Here is a 24,219-nt window from a genome sequence, read left to right as displayed (position 1 = left end):
CGTCTGCGGTCCTGCTCTGCTCAGCCTTGTATACCGCTTCTGCAGTTCTGCTCTGCTCAGCCTTGTCCACCGCGTCTGCGGTTCTGCTCTGCTCAGCCTTGTCCACCACATCTGCGGTTCTGCTCTGCTCAGCCTTGTCCACCTCGTTTGCGGTTCTGCTCTGCTCAGCCTTATCCACTGCGTCTGCGGTTTTGCTCTGCTCAGCCTTGTCTACCACGTCTGCGGTTTTGCTCTGCTCAGCCTTGTCTACCGCGTCTGCGGTTTTGCTCTGCTCAGCCTTGTCTACCGCGTCTGCGGTTTTGCTCTGCTCAGCCTTGTCTACCGCGTCTGCGGTTTTGCTCTGCTCAGCCCTGTCTACCGCGTCTGCGGTTTCGCTCTGCTCAGCCCTGTCTACCGCGTCTGCGGTTTCGCTCTGCTCAGCCCTTTCTACCGCATCTGCGGTTTCGCTCTGCTCAGCCTTGTCTACCGCACCTGCGGTTTCGCTTTACTTTGTTTGATTACCGCATCTGCGGCTCTGAATTCGTCTCCCAGTCTGTACTGGACCCTACCCAGCCTGCGCTCTAGCCTGCCTGTTCCTGTATTCCCCGGTGTGGGTCAACAGCCGTGTCCGGAGTCTGACCTGGAGTAGACCCTGGTCCCTCTGCTCGGTTCCTCCCTGGTGCACTGGCGTCGTATGCCGTCGTGCGACCTTGGTCGGATCGAGCAGATACTTAGTTACGCCCCTCCAAGCACTCTCCGGTTCATGGCACAGTGGAAACACTAAACACGCACACGCCAGTCTGTCCGGGTGTGTGCATTACATCTACCCTCCACATGTTGCAAAGGATTTGTGAGCAGAAGAGAGCAGTTGTGAAGTACCAGCTGCAACAAGGCCGTCGATATTCAGGTCAGACTCCACAGATAAGACCTCAGGAGTGGACCTGGATGTCTGACATATGTACCATCTTGACAAACTTTGAGGAGTCCACCAAGATGGTGAGTGGTGATGACGCAATCATTAGCGTCAGCATTCCACTTGTCTGTCTTTTGCAACTCTCTCTGCAGAGAATTAAAGAGGAGGCATTGCAGCCAAAGTGTGATGAGATGGATCAAGAAGCCTTAGCGCTCGATTACACACAGCCCAGCCTCATCTCATCCCAATGTGCATTGGGGGACAATGAGGGAGAGGAGGAGGAGGAGGAGGAGAAGGAAGAACAGGAGCTTGTATCATGCGCTGTAGACGGTAGTACTTGTACAACTGTCATACCGTCGGTTCAGCGTGGGTGGCCTGAGGACAGGGGGGAGGAGGAGGAGGAGAGCATGGTCAGTCGTTATCTTGGTGAGGACACGGAAGTCTTGCCCATTACCAGTCTGGCACACATGGCTGACTTTATGCTACGCTGCCTTAACCGTGACCCTCGCGTTGTCAAAATGTTGGGTGACAATCATTACTGGTTGGTGACACTTTTAGACCCCCGCTACAAGGAGAACTTTCACTCTCTTATTCCTGAGGTGGAGAGGTCTACAAAAATGGGGCAGTACCAGAAGGCCCTTGCTGCAGAACTGTTAAAAAAATTCCCATCTGAACACGCTAGCGACAGAGGTCACAGTTCGTTGCCCAACCAAGGCGTACATGTGAGAGAGATGCAACTCCAATCCAGCAGAGGAAGGGGAACACTGTCAACGTTCTGGGACAGTTTTCTTAGACCCTCCCTTCGCACAGACCCTGAGGCGCGGGGTACTCTCACAAGGAGTGGAAAGTTTCAAAAGATAGCGAGGGAGTACCTTGCCGACCGTACCAGCGTCCTCCGTGATTCCTCTGTGCCTTTTAATTATTGGGTATCCAAGCTGGACACTTGGAATGAACTCGTTCTGTACGCCTTGGAGGTCCTGGCCTGCCCTGCCGCTAGCATGTTATCGGAGCGTGTTTTTAGTGCCGCTGGGGGAATTATAACTGATAAGCGCACTCGCCTGTCAACTGACAATGCTGACTAGCTGACCCTTATCAAAATGAACAAGAGCTGGATTGGGCCAGACTTCTCATCACCACCAAATGACAGCAGAGTAACATAAAGTCAAATCCACTGTGTTATTTCGGGAGGTGTATTCACATGCACTGCTTCACACCCACACATGGGTATACGCTTCCTCATTTCAGCTGTTTTATGTTCTTCTCCTTATCCTCAGCCTCCACCACCACTATACCACCAGGGTGACCATGGTCCGTGTTGCCATTATTGAAAGTTCCTCCGTCCTTATTTTTGTCAGCTTTTGCTTGGAAGGCATAAGCAAAGACTGTGGAAGACCCACTCCCAAATAATGGGAATAATATTTTTAAGATGCTGTACTATATGGCTCTTGTAAGGGGCATTAAAACCATCTTGTTAAGCTGCTGCGACCTCCACCACTTTTCCAAGGGGCATTAAAACAGTCTTGTTAAGCTACTGCGACCTCCACATCTCTTCCGAGGGGCATTAAAACCATCTTGTTAAGCTACTGTGATCTCCACCACTTTTCCAAGGGGCATTAAAACCATCTTGTTAAGCTATTGCGACCTCCACGTCTCTTCCGAGGGGCATTAAAACCGTCTTGTTAAGCTACTGTGACCTCCACCACTTTTCCAAGGGGCATTAAAAACGTCTTGTTAAGCTACTGCGACCTCCACGTCTCTTCCGATGGGCATTAAAAGCATCTTGTTAAGCCTGTTAAGCCACTCTGAACTGCACAGTTCTTCCAAGGGGCATTGAAATGTTGTTTTTAATTAACTCTAACCTCCACGACTCTTCGAACAGGCATTGCATTTCCTCCTAATTTTTGGCAGCTTTTGCTTGGAAGGCATAAGCAAAGACTATGGGAGACCCACTCCCCAATAATGAGAATAATGTTTGTAATATGCTGTACTGCATGAATCTTGTAAGGGGCATTGCAAGTTCCTCCGTCCTAATTTTTGGCAGCTTTTGCTTGGAAGGCATAAGCAAAGACTATGGGAGACCCACTCCCCAATAATGGGAATAATGTTTGTAATATGCTGTACTGCATGGCTCTTGTAAGGGGCATTGCAAGTTTCTCCTTCCTAATTTTTGTCAGCTTTTGCTTGGAAGGCATAAGCAAAGACTATGGGAGACCCACTCCCCAATAATGGGAATAATGTTTTTAAGATGCTGTACTGTATGGCTCTTGTAAGGGGCATTAAAACCGTCTTGTTAAGCTACTGCGACCTCCACCACTTTTCCAAGGGGCATTAAAACCGTCTTGTTAAGCTACTGTGACCTCCACCACTTTTCCAAGGGGCATTAAAACCATCTTGTTAAGCTACTGCGACCTCAACGTCTCTTCCGAGGGGCATTAAAACCGTCTTGTTAAGCTACTGTGACCTCCACCACTTTTCCAAGGGGCATTCAAACCGTCTTGTTAAGCTACTGTGACCTCCACCACTTTTCCAAGGGGCATTAAAACCATCTTGTTAAGCTACTGCGACCTCCACGACTCTTCCAAGGGGCATTAAAGCCATCTTGTTAAGCTCTGTGACCTCCACGACTCTTCCAACGGGCATTGCATTTCCTCCTAATTTTAGTCAGCTTTTGCTTTTCAATGCATAGGCGAACACTAAGGGAGACCCACTCCCCAATAATGGGTAGAAGGTTTTTAGTACGCTGTAATCCATGTCTGTTTCAAGGGGCATTGCAGTTCCTCATAATTTTTGGAAAGCCTTCCATTCACTGCTCAGGCCAACAGTGCACAGGAGACCCAGTTGCTATAAATGGAAAAAATGGTTTAGTTAATGCCCTCTGACCTCCATGTCACTTCCAAGGGGCATTGGAGTGCCTCTAAATTTTTCGTAAACATTGCACTCACTGTATGCCCTATAACTGTGTAGCCGAACCGCTCCTTTTGGTACAGAAACATATCCTACAAGACATGTGTGGTTGACTGGCCTGATATTGATGTGAATGGTCCCTGTTCCTCCGGCTCTTTGTCCTTTGCCACCACCTCTTCCATCATTTATCACCTGAAGCTTTGTTTTAACGGGAGTCATAGAACTGGGATAGTAGCAGGAAAACATCCAGCAATCCTCGGAGGAGGTAGGATATGCGCCAAAACGCTGACCACCTCAGGCCTAGCCGCTACTACATACATGCGCTTGCATTCCAAGAAAACAAAGCAGATGCTAACTTCTATCATCATCATCATGCTCCTCACCTTGGCACTCTCAACTCCCCTGATGGAGAAGCCAGGGCCCACTGGAGGAGTCTGGTTCTCTGGTGGGCTCATCCAATGCTGCCCTAAAGCAAGCCAGGCTAACAAAAGTGTGTGGGAAGGTGACAGGAGAAATAGGGGCGGCTGGGGACCGTTTATAGACACCCGGCCGCCCCCAGGCGGCTGGGGACCGTGTGTGGACACCCGGCCGCGGGGCGGCTGGGGACTGAGTATGGACACCAGGCCGCCGAAGCAGCCATGAGGTAGTGGCCAGCTTCGGCCTACTCCAAACTAAAAGGCCCCATTTCAAGTGCAAGCTAGCAGTATGGCATTGCAGCCTGGGGGTGGGTGGGTGGCAGGCTGCACACTTACGCTTGTATGAAAAGAAAACAAAGCAGATGCTAACTTCTATCATCATCATCATGCTCCTCACCTTGGCACTCTCAACTCCCCTGATCGAGAAGCCAGGGCCCACCGGAGGAGTCTGGTTCTCTGGTGAGCTCGTCCAATGCTGCCCTAATGCAGGCCAGGCTAAGAAAAGTGTGGGGGAATGTGACAGGAGAAATAGGGGCGGCTGGGGACAGTTTATGGACACCCGGCCGCCGGGCGGCTGTGGACTGAGTATGGATACCAGGCCGCCGAAGCAGCGATGAGGTAGTGGCCAGCTTCGGCCTCCTCCAAACTAAAAGGCCCCATTTCAAGTGCAAGCTAGCAGTATGGCATTGCGGCCTGGGGGTGGGTGGGTGGCAGGCTACACACTTACGCTTTCATTCCAAGAAAACAAAGCAGATACTAACTTCTATCATCATCATCATGCTCCTTACCTTGGCACTCTCAACTCCCCTGATGAAGAAGCCAGGGCCCACTGGAGGAGTCTGGTTCTCTGGTGGGCTCGTCCAATGCTGCCCTTAAGCAGGCCAGGCTAAGAAAAGTGTGTGGGAAGGTGACAGGAGAAATAGGGGCGGCTGGGGACCGTTTATGGACACCCGGCCGCCCCCAGGCGGCTGTTGACCGTGTTTGGACACCCGGCCGTGGGGCGGCTGGGGACCGAGTGTGGACACCCGGCCGCCGGACGGCTGGGGACTGAGTGTGGATACCTCGCTGCCGAAGCAGTCATGAGGTAGTGGCCAGCTTCGGCCTCCTCCAAACAAAAAGGCCCCATTTCAAGTGAAAGCTAGCAGTATGGTATTGCAGCCTACAGGTGGGTGGGTGGTTGGCTGCATATTTGCGCTTGCATTGCAAGGAATGGGGGAGGTACAATTGAACACTGCCCTGGGACAAGGACTTGCACGGGGATAGTTGCAAGTCTGATGCAGCAAGGATCACTTCTGATATGCACACTTTTAGGCAGTGACCTGGGTGTTAGAGATGCTTCCAGGGGTCTTCCCCATGCTGTTCCCATGTCTTTTCAGCACTGTATGCATGTGTCACACAGCACATGGCCAGATAAGGTTGTAAAATGTTAAAATGACATTTCCCGGTGAATGCATTTGTCACGGTTGAAAGCAATGCAAAAGTGCAAAAACGCATGAAAAATGCTGCTTGTGAACATAGCCCAAGGTATGGAGGAGTATTTTTGTTTTTGGTTATTTATTTTACCTTATACACAAGTCTTTACCCTGGAAAGGAAATTCCTTAACATATTTCACAGGAAAGCACTTTCAGTTTCTTTTTTGAACGTTTTCTTGTGAGCCCGTTAAAGTGGCTTAATACCTCTGACCTTGTCGTTGACAGCAGTAACTTGGGGGTCAGAAATGCTTCCTGGGGCGATGCCCATGCTGTCCCCATGTCTTTTGAGCACTGTCACTATCGTTTTGGGCACTTTTTAGGCTTTCTACAGACTGCCGGGGGTGCCGCCGCAAAAATGCTTGGGTCTCTCATAGACTAACATTGGGCTCTTTTCTCGGGTCGAGCACCCGAGTATCACGGTGAGCTCGGCCCGAGCTTCGAGCACCCGAGCATTTTATTGCTCGCTCAACACTAGTAATAATCACCAATAAGAGGTTCTTATGTTTACGTAACTGTTATGTTAGGGTCTAAAGAAATCCTATAAAGAGAAGAAAGAAAAAGAGAAAAGACATAGGGACGAAGGCTGGGGGTCCTTATGCCCATGTAGCTAATTATGAGCACAATCACATAAATCTGTTGAAACTATTAAAACAGGGTATGAAAATCATGTGAATCCTGAAACAGAATCCATCCGCTCCAAATCCTTCTGAATTTATCGTTAGTTCCATTACATTCTGCAGAAAGTTCTTCCATTCTACATAAATTCACCATTTCATTGTACCAATCCAATATGCTAGGTGGGTTTTTCATTTTCCAAAACCGCGGGATTGCCGCCCGTGCCGCTATTAAGCAAAATCGAAGTAGGTCTTTCTTTTGAGTACCTATTGAAGAAGGGAGAATTTACAGCAGAGCTATTTGGGGAGACCTTGTTACTCTGTTACCTGTGATACGTTGGTAATTATCGAATACCTTCTCCCAAAATGCTTTAATTCTAGAACACTCCCACCAGATATGAATCATGGAACCACTTCACATTTACATCTCCAATACATTTCTGAAACTGTAGGGAATATTGCATGCAATTTAGAAGGGTAGTGATACCATTATGTAAGTATTTTATAGTTCTCCTCTTGTGCACTCCCAGTATTAGTGAGCGGGTGTGTGCCGAGAAACCCTTTTGCCCATTCAAGAGGGGACAAACTAATCCCCAAGTCCCTCTCCCATGCTTTCTGATTTGCCAGCTTTTCCATTCCCTACTCTCTACCCAATCCCTCACAGATCACAGAAATGGCATGAGTCGGTCCATTTTCCTGAAGGAACATGTTCTCAAAGAAGGTGTAGTTTAAGAGCGAATTTACATTTGGGTTATGTGCTACTAGAAAGGATCGAATTTCCAAGTATTCAAACCATTTGAATTTCACATTTGGAGACTTTGTTTGTAAAGATACAAAAGAAGGTATCATACCATTTTCCAATATTTGAAAGAATTGGGTGTCCTCCACTACCATCCGACTGAGGAAGGACCCGCGTAGATATCCGGGTAGAAAGGAAGGGTTATAAAATATTGATGCGAGTGGACTAATTGTTTTATCAGGAAACACTTTTTTCCTCAGGGAATGCCATGTTCTAAGTGTTTCCCTAGTTAACTTGCACTTGACCAAGGTTACTGAGTCTTCTTGACACCATGGTAGATGTAGTAGAGGGACTTCTAAGCCTTCCTGTTCCACCTCCAGCCATTGTTTAGTGTCTGCATAAAAGTGCCAATCTAGGATCCTCAGCAAGGCAGAGGCCTGAAAATATCTCTTGAAATTTGGAAGGCTTGCACCACCCATTGATTTATGACGAGAGAGTGTCTGTATGTTTATGCGAGGTTTAATCTTACCCCAAATGAATTTAATCATAGCTGACCTTAGTTTACGAAAGAAACTATGGGGAGGAGGGATCAGGACTATTTGGAAAATGTACAAGAAGCTAGGTAAAATGTCCATTTTGAGGGCGTTCATTCTTCAAAACCAAGATAGCTTCAATTTACCATATTTCAATAGATCGCCATATGTTCTATTCAGTAAAGCTTGATGGTTAAGCTCAAATAATTTATTAGGATCCGAGAGAATATGGATCCCTAAATATTTCCATGATTCTTTCTGCCATTTAAATAGAAATTTAGTCATATCTTGTGAGACTTCATTCTGTGGGAGAGATATGTTCAAGGCCTCTGGATTTAGAGTAATTGACTTTAAAATTACTAACTGCTCCAAATCTATCAAATTCTTTTAGAATCATTGGAAATGTTATTTGTGGTTGGGATATATAGAAAAGTAAATAATCTGCATACAGAGCTGCTTTATAAGACTTAGATCCCACTTTGTATCCGTGAATATTGGGATTATTTCTGAGAGCATTGTCCAGATGCTCCATTACCACTACACATAACAATGGAGATAGGGGGCAGCCTTGTCTAGTTCCATTGTTAATTGCAAATGGAGCAGAAAGATAATTATTTAGTCTCACGCTTGCTGCAGGGCTTTTATATAGTACCATAATTTTCTGTAGGTAGCAAGGGCTCAAACCTATCTGTCTTAAAGCTTCCTCCATGAACCCCCAGTGAACTTTATCGAAAGCCTTCTCTGCGTCTATAGATAGAAGACTTATTGGGGTGGACCCAATTTTTGCTTTAGAAATAAGGAGTAGTGTCTTAATGGTATTGTTCCTAGCTTCTCGTCCTTTGATAAAGCCTGCTTGAGCACTATTAACTAACGAGGGGAGTAAAGGAGCTAATCTATCGGCCAAGATTTTTGAAAATAATTTAATCTCTATATTTAATAAAGAGATTGATCTAAAATTAGCAATTATTGAGGGGTCTTTACCTGGCTTGGGTAGAACACTAATATGTGCCTCTAGAGATTGGGGGACAAATCCAGTATTTCCATCAATTGTATTAAAGGTTTTAGCCATTATTGGAGAGAGTTGCTCTCTAAACTGTTTGTAAAATGTTGACGTAAAGCCATCTGGGCCCGGGCATTTACCTGACGGGGAGGCCCGTATCGCAGAGTCAGTTTCTTCTATGAATATCACCGCTTCCAGAGTTTCCACCATTGAGTCACTCAACATGGGCAGAGGTGTCTCCTGGATGTATTCTTTAATCTTATTGGAGCAATCTGAGGGAGACATGTCTGCAAATTGGTTCTTAATGTATAGATTCTCATAGAAAGACCTAAAAAGATCTACAATTTCTATGGGATTATGTTCATCCCTACCCTCCTTCCCTCTGACATATGGGATAAATGTAGCTGTCATACATGGGTGGAGCAATCTGACCAGCGGTCTCCCACATTTATCTGAAAAATCGTAGAAAAAACGTTTCGATTTTTCCCTGGATTGCAAATATTTTTTTTATCTAAGATTCCTTTTAATTCGTCTCTTTTCTTTGTTAACTCAACAAGGGTGGAGGCATGGAGATTTTGTTTATGTAAAATTTCAAGGGAGTGAATTTGATTTAATAATTCTTTCACTTTCCGAGCCCTCTCTTTCTTTAACCTTGAACCATGCTTTATCAGAATCCCGCTCATGACACATTTCAAAGTCTCCCACTGTAAAGGGATTGAGGTTTGATCAGAAGCATATAACATAGTAACATAGTAATGTAGGGTGAATAAAGACATAGGTCCATCAAGTTCAACCTTTCTCCCCCAATTGTACTCCCCATACCAACACTACACTAACTTACTCGAACTAGGCCTTACAAATGTATTACCATTTTTATTATTACTGCACTATTACAATTACAAATGAACCAGTTTATAATTTTTTAATTAGTTTTATTTTTTGTATTACCCTTATGGTATTACTAAAATCCCTGTACCTAAATCTGTTGATCCAGGAGAAGGCAAAAAAAACAGTACATATTCAACCAATTTGCATCACGGGGAAAAATTCCTTCTTGACCCCGAGAAAAGGCGATCATTCCTAGAACCCTGGATCAAATGTACTACTATTGGTGTAACATTTTGTCTAATTTAACTGTAACCCACAATGTTACCTGTATCAAGGAAATCATCCAGCCCTTTTTTGAAAGCTGTCATAGTGTCTGCCATTATTACCTCTTGTGGTAAGGAATTCCACAGTCCGACTGCTCTGACTGTAAAGAACCCTTTCCTGTTTAGGTGCCGGAATCGCCTTTCTTCCACCCGTAATGAGTGCCCCCTGGTCCTTAGTATAGTCTTTGGAAGGAATAAGTCATGGGCTAGACCTTTGTACTGACCAAACACATATTTATACATGTAAATGAGATCCCCTCTGAGGCGTCGTTTTTGTAAGCTAAACAAACAAGTTCAACTTTTTCAATCTCTCATCATAGGAGAGGTCTTCCATCCCTTGCAGTAATCTAGTTGTCTGCCTCCTTTGTACTGACTCTAACTTCTGAATATCCTTTTTAAAATGTGGAGCCCAAAACTGGATCCCATATTCCAGATGTGGCCTCACCAGTGATTTATAAAGGGGTAACAATATGTTGGGATCGTAGGATTTTATTTCTCTTTTTATACACTCTAAATCTTGTTTGCTTTTGCAGCTGCTGCTTGACATTGAGTACTGCTGCTGCTCAGCTTACTTGTAACCAGAATACCCAAGTCCTTCTCCTGTTCTGTAGTCCTGAGTATACTTCTATTTAATGTGTATGCAGCAATAGGATTACTCCATCCTAGGTGCACTACATTTATCTACATTAAACTTCATCTGCCAAGTGTTTGCCCATTCAGTCATCTTATCCAGATCATTCTGCAATATTGTGATGTCAAGATCAGATGTTAATATCCTACATAGGTTGGTATCGTCAGCAAAAATTGACATTTTACTCACAATACCATCCCCAAGGTCATTAATAAATAGGTTAAAAAGAATCGGTCCTAGCACAGATCCCTGTGGCACCCCACTGCTGACTATGTCCCATTTAGAGAAAGTACCATTTATGACAACCCTTTGTTTACTATCATTTAGCCAAATCCTTACCCATCTACATATAGTTCCCCCCAAGTCCTTGCTTCTGTAGCTTCAGTATAAGGCTGCTATGTGGTACAGTATCAAATGCCTTTGCAAAGTCCAGATAAATCACATCAGCCACATTACCAACATTCAGATTTGCACTTGCCTCTTCATAGAACCCCAACATGTTGGTTAAACACAAACTATTTTTCATGAATCCGTGCTGATTATTATTTATTATATTATTCTCTGCGATATAACTCTGCAGATCATCTCTTATGATGCCCTCAAAAACTTTGCACACTACTACCTGGATCCACCTTCTTACCTTTCTTAAATATCGTTACCACGTTGGCTATTCTCCAATCCTGTGGCACTACCCCTGTTACATGAGAGTCTAAGAATACGAGATACTGCGGTTTGTCAATTACTGAGCTCAATTCCCTCAGTATCCGAGGATGAATACCATCTGGTCCAGGGGATTTGTCAATGTTTAATTTGCTCAGACGCAGGTGTACTTCTTTTTGTGTTAAACTAGTTATATTAGAGAGTGAACTTTGATTCTTGCCCTGTTGAAAGATTCTTGGAACAGACTGTTTGTTGGTGAACATAGATGAAAAGTGTCTGTTTAATATCTCAGCCTTTTCTTTGTCCTCTATAATAATCTTGTTATTATCGTCTTTTAAAGGGACGGTACCATTTGATTTACTCTTTTTGGCATTGATATACAGTACAGACCAAAAGTTTGGACACACCTTCTCATTTAAAGATTTTTCTGCATTTTCATGACTATGAAAATTGTACATTCACACTGAAGGCATCAAAACTATGAATTAACATATGTGGAATTATATGCTTAGCAAAGAAGTGTGAAACAACTGAAAATATGTCTTATATTCTAGGTTCTTCAAAGTAGCCACCTTTTGCTTTGATGACTGCTTTGCACACTCTTGGCATTCTCTTGATGAGCTTCAAGAGGTAGTCACCGGAAATGGTTTTCACGTCACAGGTGTGCACTGTCAGGTTTAATAAGTGAGATTTCTTGCCTTATAAATGGGGTTGGGACCATCAGTTGTGTTGTGCAGAAGTCTGGTGGATACACAGCTGATAGTCCTACTGAATAGACTGTTATCTGCTTTTTTCTTGCCATAATACAAATTCTAAGTAAAGAAAAACGAGTGGCCATCATTACTTTAAGAAATGAAGGTCAGTCAGTGTGAAAAATTGGGAAAACTTTGAAAGTGTCCCCAAGTGCAGTTGCAAAACCCTTCAAGCGCTACAAAGAAACTGACTTACATGAGGACCACCCCAGGAAAGGTAGACCAAGAGTCACCTCTGCTTCTGAGGATAAGTTTTTCTGAGTCACCAGCCTCAGAAATCGCAGGTTAACAGCAGCTCAGACTAGAGACCAGGTCAATGCCACACAGAGTTCTAGCAGCAGACACATCTCTTCAACAACTGTTAAGAGGAGACTTTGTGCAGCAGGCCTTCATGGTAAAATAGCTGCTAGGAAACCACTGCTAAGGACACAAAAGGTTGGTATATAAAATGAGAATGCTTGGTCTGGGGGATAATGTGTGCAAGTGGGTAAATAGCTGGCTGAGTGATAGAAAGCAGAGGGTGGTTATCAATGGAGTAAGCTCAGGGTGTGTCAGGGTTACTAGCGGGGTGCCTCAAGGGTCTGTCTTGGGCCCTATATTATTTAATATATTTATTAATGATCTAGTGGAAGGGTTGCATAGTAAAATAGCAATATTTGCAGATGATACTAAACTTTGTAAAGTAGTTAATACAGATGAGGACAGGGCACAGCTACAGGAGGATTTGGATAAATTGGGGAGTTGGGCTAAAAAATGGCAAATGGGGTTCAATGCCGATAAATATAAGGTCATGCACATGGGAAAGAAAAACAGCAGTCACCCATACATATTAAATGGGAAACCGTTGGGGAAATCTGACATGGAGAAGGACCTGGGCATCTTGGTTAATAGCAAATTAAATTGGAGTGCCCAGTGTCAGGCAGCAGCTGCGAAGGCAAATAGAGTCATGGCATTCATCAGAAGAGGAATAGGGGCATATGATGAGAACATTGTTCTTCCTCTGTATAAAGCGCTGGTAAGGCCGCACTTAGAATATTGTGCACAGTTCTGGGCTCCGGTGCTCAGGAAAGACATATTGGAGCTAGAGAGGGTACAAAGGAGGGCGACTAAGGTAATAAAGGGAATGGAGGGACTAGAATACCCAGAGAGGTTGTCAAAATTAGGCCTATTTACATTGGAAAAGAGAAGGCTTAGGGGAGACCTCATAAACATGTATAAATACATCAGGGGGCAGTACAGAGATCTCTCCCATGACCTGTTTATACGAAGGATGGTGACAAAGACGAGGGGGCACACTATGCGTCTGGAGGAAAGGAGGTTCCTGCACCAGCATAGAAGGGGATTCTTTACGGTTAGAGCCGTGAGACTCTGGAACTCTCTGGGAGAGGAAGTGGTGATGTCCAACTCACTTAAAGAGTTCAAGAGAGGCCTGGACACCTTTCTTGAGAACAATAAAATTACATCTTATGCTTAGTTAATTAATCCAGGGATTTAATCTGACTGCCAGATTGGAGTCGGGAAGTGAATTTTTCCTCAATGATGTAAATTGACCTATACCGCATGGTATAGGAATAGCGGAATAGCTGCAGTGCACAAGAAATAGGCTGAACTGGATGGACGCTTGTCTTTTTTCGGCCTTATAAACTATGTAACTATGTATGACAGGCAACAAGCAGAAGACACTTGTTTGGGCTAAAGAACACAAGGAATGAACATTAGACCAGTGGAAATCTGTGCGTTGGTCTGATGAGTCCAAATTTGAGATCTTTGGTTCCAACCACCGTGTCTTTGTGCGACGCAGAAAAGGTGAACGGATGGACTCTACATGCCTGGTTCCCACCGTGAAGCATGGAGGAGGAGGTGTGATGGTGTGGGGGTGCTTTGCTGGTGACACCGTTGGGGATTTATTCAAAATTGAAGGCATACTGAACCAGCATGGCTATCACAGCATCTTGCAGCGGCATGCTATTCAATCCGGTTTGCGTTTAGTTGGACCTTCATTTATTTTTCAACAGGACAATGACCCCAAACACACCTCCAGGCTGTGTAAGGGCTATTTGACCAAGAAAGAGAGTGATGGGGTGCTACGCCAGATGACCTGGCCTCCACAGTCACCAGACCTGAACCCAATCGAGATGGTTTGAGGTGAGCTGGACCGCAGAGTGAAGGCAAAAGGGCCAACAAGTGCTAAGCATCTCTGGGAACTCCTTCAAGATTGTTGGAAGACCATTTCCTGTGACTACCTCTTGAAACTCATCAAGAGAATGCCAAGAGTGTGCAAAGCAGTCATCAAAGCAAAAGGTGGCTACTTTGAAGAACCTAGAATATAAGACATATTTTCAGTTGTTTCACACTTTTTTGTTAAGTATATAATTCCACATGTGTTAATTCATAGTTTTGATACCTTCAGTGTGAATGTACAATTTTCATAGTCATGAAAATACAGAAAAATCCTTAAATGAGAAGGTGTGTCCAAACTTTTGGTCTGTACTGTTTGTATAAAAAAAAATTGGGATTTAATTTAATGTCCCTTGTTGCTCTGTAGATAATTTTGCTAGCTTGATTTCTTTTTTACATTTTTTATTTAGGTCTTTATACTCCTGAAATGCTATTTCCGTATTCTCAGCCTTCAAGATTTTCAATGCCCTTTGTTTTTGTCTTATTAAACTTTGTACTCTCTTATTTATCCATAATGGTTTCTTTTTATTGCTAGACATTTTATTACCAGAGGGTATAAATTTTCTACAGAATTTTAGTAGTATTTCCTTAAACACGCCCCATTTACATTCCGTATCCCTAGTTACCATGATATGGTCTGTAGCGTCGGCGTCCCTGCCTCCTGCTAGGCAGGGACGCTGTTCCCCTCACCTCTCTGCTCCGTGCCCGGCGGCTTCCTCCCGCTCTGCTTGCAGCGCCCGCTCTCCCCCGGTCACTGTGCTTAGGGCGCGCGCGCGCTCCCCCTCTCTTAAAGGGGCCGCGCGCGTCGCCCTAAGGAGTCCCCGGCCAATGGCCGGAGGATCCCTCCATATATAAGGCACCTCCTCCAAAATGGAGGTGCCCGAGCAATGTTGTTGCACTGTTCACTACTCTGCTTCAGCCCTCAGGTCCCGTTGCCTGTTACCTGCCTGATACCTGCCAGTTGCCTGCCAGTTACCTGCCAGTTACCTGCCTGTTACCTGCCTGTTACCTGCCTGTTACCTGCCAGTTGCCTGCCAGTTGCCTGCCAGTTTCCTGCCAGTTTGCTGCCTGATTCCTGCCTGTCATCCGCTTTCCTGCTTGCTAGCCTGAGGTCCGACGGTCTGCCTTCCGACACCTGTCAGTCTGTCTATGGACCAGCTTACCCGCTCACCTGGGAGCGCTCACCGGCTACCTGTCTGCTAGCCTACCTGGAGGCTCCGCTGTCACGTGCTGTGACCACCTGCCAGTCCAGAGACTCTTGCCTGCTCACCTGGGAGCGCTCATCTGCTACCTGCCTGTTAGCCTACCTGGAGGCTCCGCCGTCACGTGCTGTGACCACCTGCCAGTCCAAAGACTCTTGCCTGCTCACCTGGGAGCGCTCATCTGCTACCTGCCTGTTAGCCTACCTGGAGGCTCCGCCGTCACATGCTGTGACCACCTGCTTATCCAGAGACTCTCGCCCGCTCACCTGGGAGCGCTCATCTGCTACCTGCCTGTTAGCCTACCTGGAGGCTCAGCCGTCACAGGTCGTACCTGCCCGTTTACCCAGAGACTGCCCCGGTCACTTGCCGTGACCTCCTGCCCGTTTACCCAGAGACTGCCCCGGTCACTTGCCGTGACCTCCTGCCCGTTTACCCAGAGACTGTCCCGGTCACCTGCTGTGACTGCCTGCCTGTCTTCTCTGGTCGCCACCCGCTTCCTTACAAGGACTGCCCCCTTGTATAAGTTGCTCAGAGGTTCCGCCTCCCAGACCCGTTACATGGTCCCAGTCTACACGAGTAAGCTCTTCCCTTAATTTGTTAAAATCTGCTTTCCTAAAGTTCCAGGTTTTTGCATTTCCTTTTTGAAATGTTTTATTAAATATTACATTGAAACTTACCATATTATGGTCGCTGTTTTCCAGATGCTCCCGGGCCTGTAAATCTGAAATTGCATCTGGTCTATTTGACAGCACCAGATCCAGCAGATTATCTCCCCTGGTTGGTCCATCTACCATCTGAGAGAGGTAATTGTCCTGAACTGTGGATAAGAACTTGCAGCTTTTATCACAACTGGAAGATTCTATATCCCATTGAATATCTGGATAGTTAAAATCCCCCATAATAAGGACCCTATTATTATTTGCTGCATTTTTTATTTGTTCTAGCATTTCGTCCTCTACCAGTTCAGCTATATTAGGAGGCTTGTAACAAACTCCAATTAGCAGCTTTCCATTATTGCCATCCCCATGTACATTTACCTAAAGTGACTTTACATTGTCGCAGCTTCCCCCAATGTTGTCATTGAGCACAGGTTTTAAAGGGAATGTGTCACCCCCCTGGGCGTTATCAAACCTCTACTATGGGCATACAGGTGATAGAAAAGTAAATCTATACTTACCTGTATGGCCCATATCAGAGGTCTGATTGCAGAGAAATCTGGTTTTATAAAGTCCAGGGGACGCCAAGCAAACCCTTCCTATCTGCTTATTATTCCCCTAAATCACTGCCTCTGTGCTAAATTACCATATCCCCCCCTTCACTGCACGTCATAGGGCCCTGTGATAGACCCTGTTATGTCCCCTGCTCTGCCTCCTCTCCCGCGCATGCGCAAAGCACCGCTTCCATGGAGTGCGCTTTGTTTCCCGCTGGCCCTGTTTGGCTGCGTACTGTGCCACAGTCTTGTATTGCGGTAGCGAGGGTGAGTCACTGAGACTTCCACTCCGCTGGCAGTACGCAGCCAAACGGGGCCGGAGGGGAGGCAGAGCAGGGCACGTCACAGGGCCCTGAGACGTGCAGGGGAGGAGGGGAATATGGTAATTTAACACAGAGGCAGCCATTTAGGGGAATAGTAATCAGATAGGAGGGGTTTGCTTGGCGTCCCCCGGTCACCAAGCCTCTGGAAAACAGACTTTATAAAAGCAGATTTCTCTGCAATCAGACCTCTGCTATGGGCCATACAGGTAAGTATAGATTTATTTTAATATCACCTGTATGGCCATAGTAGAGGTCTGATATCGCCCAGGGGGTGCCAGACTCCCTTTAATAGTCTCTCCCAGGTAATGATTTACATAATGTGTGTTATGTAGAGTAGTTTTCCCCAACCAGTAGTCCTGTAGCCAATTTTGGCTCTCTGGCACCCTGCATGTGGATGACTAGTCGTTGGCATCTGCATCAAGTATTAGATGGCTTGTTATGTATTTGAGAGGGAGTAATATAATAGTAAAATAATAATTTATTCAAGAAATAAAATTATAAGTTGAAACATTAAAGAGGTTGTCTATTGCTGTATAACTCATTATAAATGATGGTGGCTCAAGGTGATGGATAAAGTGAAAAAATATCATCTATACCCACCTTTCCCCTCAGACTGGCATCGCTGCTCTGCTTTCAGCTCTGTGTCCCCCACCGGTCTCATTGTTGAGGGAGGGCAATAACCCTTCACGGTTGACCAAGTGAGTGTCAAATTATTATGTTGATTGCAATCCACAGAAAACCAAACGGAGGCAATGCTCTGTATGGGAGGATTCAAAGAATCTCTGATCCCGTTTATTTTGCTTAGCATTTTATATTGTTTTGAGTTTATCAATAGCCAATCCCCTACAGCCATACTACAGTACTACAGGCTTGAGCCAATGTTAATGCAATTATTACGGAAACGCATATATGGTCATATTATCATCATTAATTCGAAGCACGATGGAAATGTACAAGGTCAATCCTGGCCTAGACTAGTTAGATAACAGGAGCTGGTGTCTGACAAAATGTTCTTGAGATAAAAAGTTAGTGTGAGAAAGTTCCATGTAAAGCATGAGAAACGCAGGAAAGAAGTATGTTATGCAAGGAGTGATAATAACATGATTTTGAAACAAGCAGACAAAATGGAGTTGCTATAGCATGAATATCAATATGTCCTTTACATCATTACATAAACAATATCACGTAACCACTGCAGCCAATCTGCAACCACTGATCAACTGCCGCCTTCATGGTTTTGTCCAAGTTGAAAAAGTGTTTTTTCTGCTCTGACAAAAATGTGAATGCTGCAACTGCTGATTGGCCTCGATTTTACTGTAAAATATAGACTGTGATCTCCTGCAGTATTTATTTCTTACATGTAAACTTCTTTGCTTTTTACATTGAAAACAGTTCAAGGTAATTGTTAATTTCTATTGCCATTGATTACAGCCTTGAACTAGTGTGGTATTGCTATATAATTACATGGATGCTCTATAATGTGACATGGTAACCTTTTATCCAGCGCTTAGTTCCAGCAGACCATTTACCAAAAAATGTGATTGATAGTGTCAGGGATTCGCACACACTATCCCGATTACTCATAGAGACCACCCACTGTGACCTCTTGAGCGAACAGCTCTCTGCTGCCCCCTATTGTCCAGACAATTGCACGATTGGCCGACGATCAATACAGGATGCCCACAGGCTGTTCTCACTTATTAGTTAATGGAAAGATAACAGTGAGAGCCTGGCATAACCACCTCCTTCCAACACATGGAATATATGTGTACACCCTCGTACGATCACTGCTAGCTTCACGATAACCCAAGAGAGGTTATTCACTGCCACCACCAATCAGTTTTAAAATACAATACAAGCCTGATTGGACGCCTTACAGGTAGCGTGTGGCTTCGGGGGAGGAAAGATTACAGTACAGAAGAAATATAACTATTACATTTTATATTTAATCCAAAGGGAGGCAGTGTTTATGAAAAAAATATACAAAAGATTTTACAAAGGGGGACAAAACAATACATCATATACAGTTACACAAATAAAAGGGATTAATAGAAAAACTTACTATACCAATCACAGAGACAATTCAGTTTAGACGAAGGAGAGAGCTTTGATTTGGCCTTTATGCAACGTGACCCCTGCTTACACAAATATGTATCTCCCAGCATGAGTATAGATCAATATTCGGCTTGATCTTTTATGCCGAAGGGGGGCCCTGCCCACACACTCCCCTGTGATGACCTCACGTGGACTGGTCTCCGCCCTTCATGGTTTTATTAAATCTCTAATTTTGGTGATATCTCCTCGCTCGATGATCGCAGAAGTTAGAAAGTGATGCCTTTTTCTTTATTGCGATTTTACCTTTCTTTAGAGACCAAATATGACATGACTGCTGTCCGTTATGTTTGCCCTCTTGCGCTACAGTTCGCCGGCGGGCTCACAGATACGGGAAAATATGCATACTGTTCCTTAGTTAGTGTCACGGGTGTGTCAGAAGTGACAGACAGTCACCCTTCAGTTGGTTGCAGGAGATCTTTTCGTTTGGCATTACAGACAACTTCTTGAAGCTGTCCTTCTAGGACTCAGCGGCTACCTTCCTCTGGCTAATTAACACCCTGGCCTGTGTGTATAAATACCTGCTGCGTGCCAGGTGCCGGCGATATTCATTACTCCTTGTGAAGGCTTGAGCAAGAGCAGTATTTCTTCCTCTCTGGTGCTAGAGGACGTGTGCGCATTTGTCTGGAGTCAACTAAAGCTAAGCCATTTTCCCCTGTTTGTTCCCCCTTGTTGTCTTTAGTGTTCAGTGGGGATCGACTAGCGCTCATCCCCTTCCTTCCCTAACCAGGGCCAAACACCAGGGAAAGACAGGGCGAGGTACGTTTGCAGCGATCGGTGAAGAACCAAAATAGGGATGTTAGTGGAGACAGGGTGATGTTAGATCAGCCTAGGAGGTTTCCACTTCCCCCTTTCCCTAGAGTCTGGGTTCCCTTTCCCTCTTCCCTTTGTGTTGCACTAAGTCTTTCCCACACCTTGCATGACAGTTAGCCCCGCCGCTAAAAATATTTGTCCCATCACAATCAGAATTATAGAACTTACGATATTCCATAGTTCATTTTGGTACCTAAACGTCTGCCTAATGTGCAGCTGGGAATTTCCTGGCTATTGTAAGAATTGAGATAGATTCCCTTTGAAGCCTTAACGAGATGTTTGCTATCTCTTTCAATCTCTTGCTCATATGTTCAAATGGTATCTATTTTTCCTTTACCAGGAGCTTCATTTCATATGGTAATTAGCTTGACAATTAAGTTTGGCACTTCTTGTGTTCCCTGCCGCTTTGCATAGTAGCAGCCTTTTTAGATTGCTAGCTCTTCTCACTCCAAATGGTATAGGGGAGGGGGGATGAGGAGTATGGAGAGAGAGAGATTTTTAATATTTCCTGACAGATAGTGTTGAAGCATTAATTAACTTTCAGTTGGGCTTCAAAGGCATACTTATGTAAAGTGACATTTTGGTCTCCACTTCTTATGCTGTGGCACAATTGGTATGCATAAAAAAATATTGTGCAGAACACATATTAAATTGAAGCCAAGGCTGGCCTATAGAACATCTGTACAGAGCACTTGACTGGTGCACTCTGGCATAGGCTGTCTCACCACGCCCCTGAGGAACATCGCCCCTGAGGAACATATGCAGGCAGATCATTTACAAATTTGCTACACACATTTGCAAAATTTTCTCATACAAAATAGATTATCTATCTAAAGCCAAAATCTAAAGCCATGTTAAAGCAATTTTATGAAATTAGAAAAACAAATCTGTTTTGTGTCCAAATACAACACCGCTCTTTTCCATCAGCCAAAATATTATGTACTACACAGGTATATGGCCACATAAGCATCAAGCTGCAATGCACTGAGTGTTTTACCATCTCCCTATCAGTTTGTGCTCCAGTAGCTCTTTGGTAGGATCAGACTACGCCAGCTAGCCTTCGCTTCCTGCATACATCAATGAGCCTTGGGCTTCCATGACTCTTGTCTTATGTCCTTTTGTGGATCAGATTTGATAGGTGCGAACCAGTGCATACTGGGAACTTCCCCAGAATTCCTGCCATTTTGGAGATGTTCTGACCCAGTCATTTTGATGGTAAAATTTGGCCCTTGTCAGACATACGCTGCTTTCACCACATCAACTTTAAAGCACTACTTCATAGGTTTTTTTTATTGCAGCGCTGGAGTGATGCCACTAATCTAAGGTCCCTGCCCCTTGTCCTATACTTACCCGTCGCTGTCTTCACCTTCTATCGGCGCCTCTCTGGTCGGTCTATAGCCGTTTGTGATCTGTTGGATTGCTCCAGTGTTTGCTGGATGAGCCAGAGGTCACTTTTCAATAAAAGTCTATGAGAGCATCGTTCTGGCTCTCGTAGACTTACATTTAGCGCCTGTGATTGTTACTTCTGACTTCCGATCAGTCAGACGTTGCAATCACAAGATGGGGTTGGAGCGGCATCGATAAAAGGTAAAGACACTGGCGGGTAAGCATAAGACTAGGTTCAGAGACCTTAAATTAGAAGCAACACTCCAGCACTGACAGAAAAAGACAATGTTGGAGTGGTGCTTTAAGAACTGACTGATCATTTGCGTTAAACTATATCCTTCCCTTTTGATAAGTGCCATTGAGAGATAATTAATCTTATTCAGTTCACCTGTCAGTGCTTTTAAATGGGTTTCTCAACTGTGGGTACATTTTTTTTTAACCTTAAGTCTATGTATTTTGGGGCCAATAAAAAAATAATTTTTGTAATTCGGTTTCAGTAAATATTTTGCACTGTTTGGCTTTTAGAGGCACATTTAAATTTGATGTGTCTGTGCTCATAAATCAGCCGAGAGGAGCTAAAAACAAAATAAAGCTGAGTTACATACTCTCCTGTTGGATCCTCAGTTCAAGTCATTTACAAGTCTGAGTTAACCCATTCTTCATCAAGCAATAAATGTTTGGCGCAACGCAGTAGCTATGGGAGGAAAACTGTGACAAATTTTTAATGAAACTCAATTACAAAATGCTTTATTTTCAACCAAAAATACACGTATTTAAGTTAAAAATAAATATACATAGTATGGTTGATCATTGTATCAGGTGAAATACACAACATATAGACAGAGGTTTATCATAGTATCTGTAAAAAAATACTTATTTCCGTATATATTTTTCTATCGAGGACTTCTTATCAGATGCGATTGATCAAAGTATCAATATCACGATATTCTTATAAAAAAAGTATCGATTTATTCTTGAATTGTCCATTAAAAATAATGATTGCAGTAGTTACATATAATAGTTCTATGGTTACAGAGTGATTGTCCATTTGTCCATAATTAGCTTAATAGTTGAGATTCACCCATCTTTTCCTGGAATTCTGGATAGTAGATTGCATCTGTCTGTGTCCAGCACGTGTGTCAGGATGACACCATGTGTCCGGGTAAAGGACGTGTCTCCTTGGCCTACATCGGCAGCTGTTTCCTTGACACATCGATCCTCATCCAGTGTCCTGTGAAATGGCAAAAGCGTGCCCCCTGTCTCTAACATGAGATTATATAGCTGGTCATACCAGATGTTCTTCTATTTATGGTACTAACTAAAAATAAACAAATAGTGCATGTCATCTAGAAACCCTAGCACGATGGCTGATGCAATCTTATGCAATGTATGGTACAGAATTCAAAATTAAGAATAAAATGAATATCCGTAATTAATATTTAACAGTAGCTGAGGGGAGATTGTCATTTGGGCTAAAGAAAAAGAACAGCTCTGCTACATCTGTAAACTTCATATCCTTCTGTCGTGAAGCCACAAGATCCGAGTACTTTCCACTACATCAGACTGCACATAGACAAGCCATTAGTTTGTGCTGTACTGACAATAACCTGTTCTGTTCCCCTACAGGTAAAGAGAAGTCCGTGAGTTGTCAGTTTTCCAGCTTTTTAGAAATTACCGTCTTTTCCAGAAAAATATAGCAATATCATCACCATTGTAAGTCTCACAGGGATTTTACTTAGCTTTTTTTTAGACTATTCCTGCAGCATAGTGGACAGTGACAAACCCCTTACTTATTTTTGGGTGAACACTTAGGTACATTTGTTGGTCAGGACACAAGGAGAGATAATGGACAACCTCTCTTGGATTTATAGTGGCTGACATTGTGGATAAAACTCATACCAGTGAATTATACCTGTGTTTTTACAATTCCTGGTGCATTATCAGTGTAGGTAATGTTATCTTACACTTTCCTTAAGTAGCTTCAGATAGTGAGTTCCATACGCACCGGAAGAAATATGAATTACCGTGTGCTGGATGTGGAATGGTACTCGTCTGACAAAGTCATCTCGGCTTATGATGACGGCTGTATCAGAGTCCTTGAGATGTCCATGAAGCCTGCTTGCTTCAGAATGGATGAACAAGAACTGCTAGGTAAATTAATATGTGACCAGCAATAGTATGAGCACACAAGTCACCTCACTGTAGACATAAAACACAAGAAACCTCCCTACAGATGAGGTGATCTTTACTTTGTGTATTTGAGTTGTGTTACATGACTATATAAACCCACAACGATAGACGAAGGAGCTTTAGGCCACATTCAGTTGGAAAAATCCTCAAAGTGCCGTGCACATATGTGAATTCGGTTTTCAGAACTTTTCTAAATATAGAGATGCAACTTAATGCTGCCGATTTGAAATTTGTCCAATCCATGGATTTTTTACCCATGGATTGGACAAATTTCAAATCGGCAGCATTAAGTTGCGTCTGCATTGTCTGAATATAGCCTACAGCCAGGTTTGTGAAGTCACTTCTTTGTTCCCAAAATTTGGTTGCATTTTTTGTTGGTTTTGGTGCAGAAGTTAGTTCCACAAATATTTCAATATATATATATATATATATATATATATATATATATATATATATATATACATATACATATATATACAGTACAGACCAAAAGATTGGACACACCTTCTCATTTACAGATTTTTCTATATTTTCATGACTATGAAAATTGTACATTCATGCTGAAGGCATCAAAACTATGAATTAACACATGTAGAATTATATACTTAACAAAAAAGTGTGAAATAACTGAAAATATGTCTTATATTCTAGGTTCTTCAAAGTAGCCACCTTTTGCTTTGATGACTGCTTTGCACACTCTTGGCATTCTCTTGATAAGCTTCAAGAGGTATTCACCGGAAATTGTGTTCACTTCACAGGTGTGCCCTGTCAGGTTTAATAAGTGGCATTTCTTGCCTTATAAATGGGGTTGGGACCATCAGTTGTGTTGTGCAGAAGTCAGGTGGATACACAGCTGATTGTCCTACTGAATAGACTGTTAGAATTTGTATTATGGCAAGAAAAAAGCAGCTAAGTAAAGAAAAATGAGTGGCCATCATTACTTTAAGAAATGAAGGTCAGTCAGTGTGAAAAATTGGGAAAACTTTGAAAGTGTCCCCAAGTGCAGTTGCAAAAACCATCAAGCGCTACAAAGAAACTGG

Source organism: Phyllobates terribilis, unplaced genomic scaffold (assembly GCF_046119375.1).
Source record: "Phyllobates terribilis strain yellow unplaced genomic scaffold, ASM4611937v1 Scaffold_5__5_contigs__length_657084704, whole genome shotgun sequence".
NCBI lineage: Eukaryota > Metazoa > Chordata > Amphibia > Anura > Dendrobatidae > Phyllobates > Phyllobates terribilis.
This window is presented reverse-complemented; position numbering follows the sequence as displayed.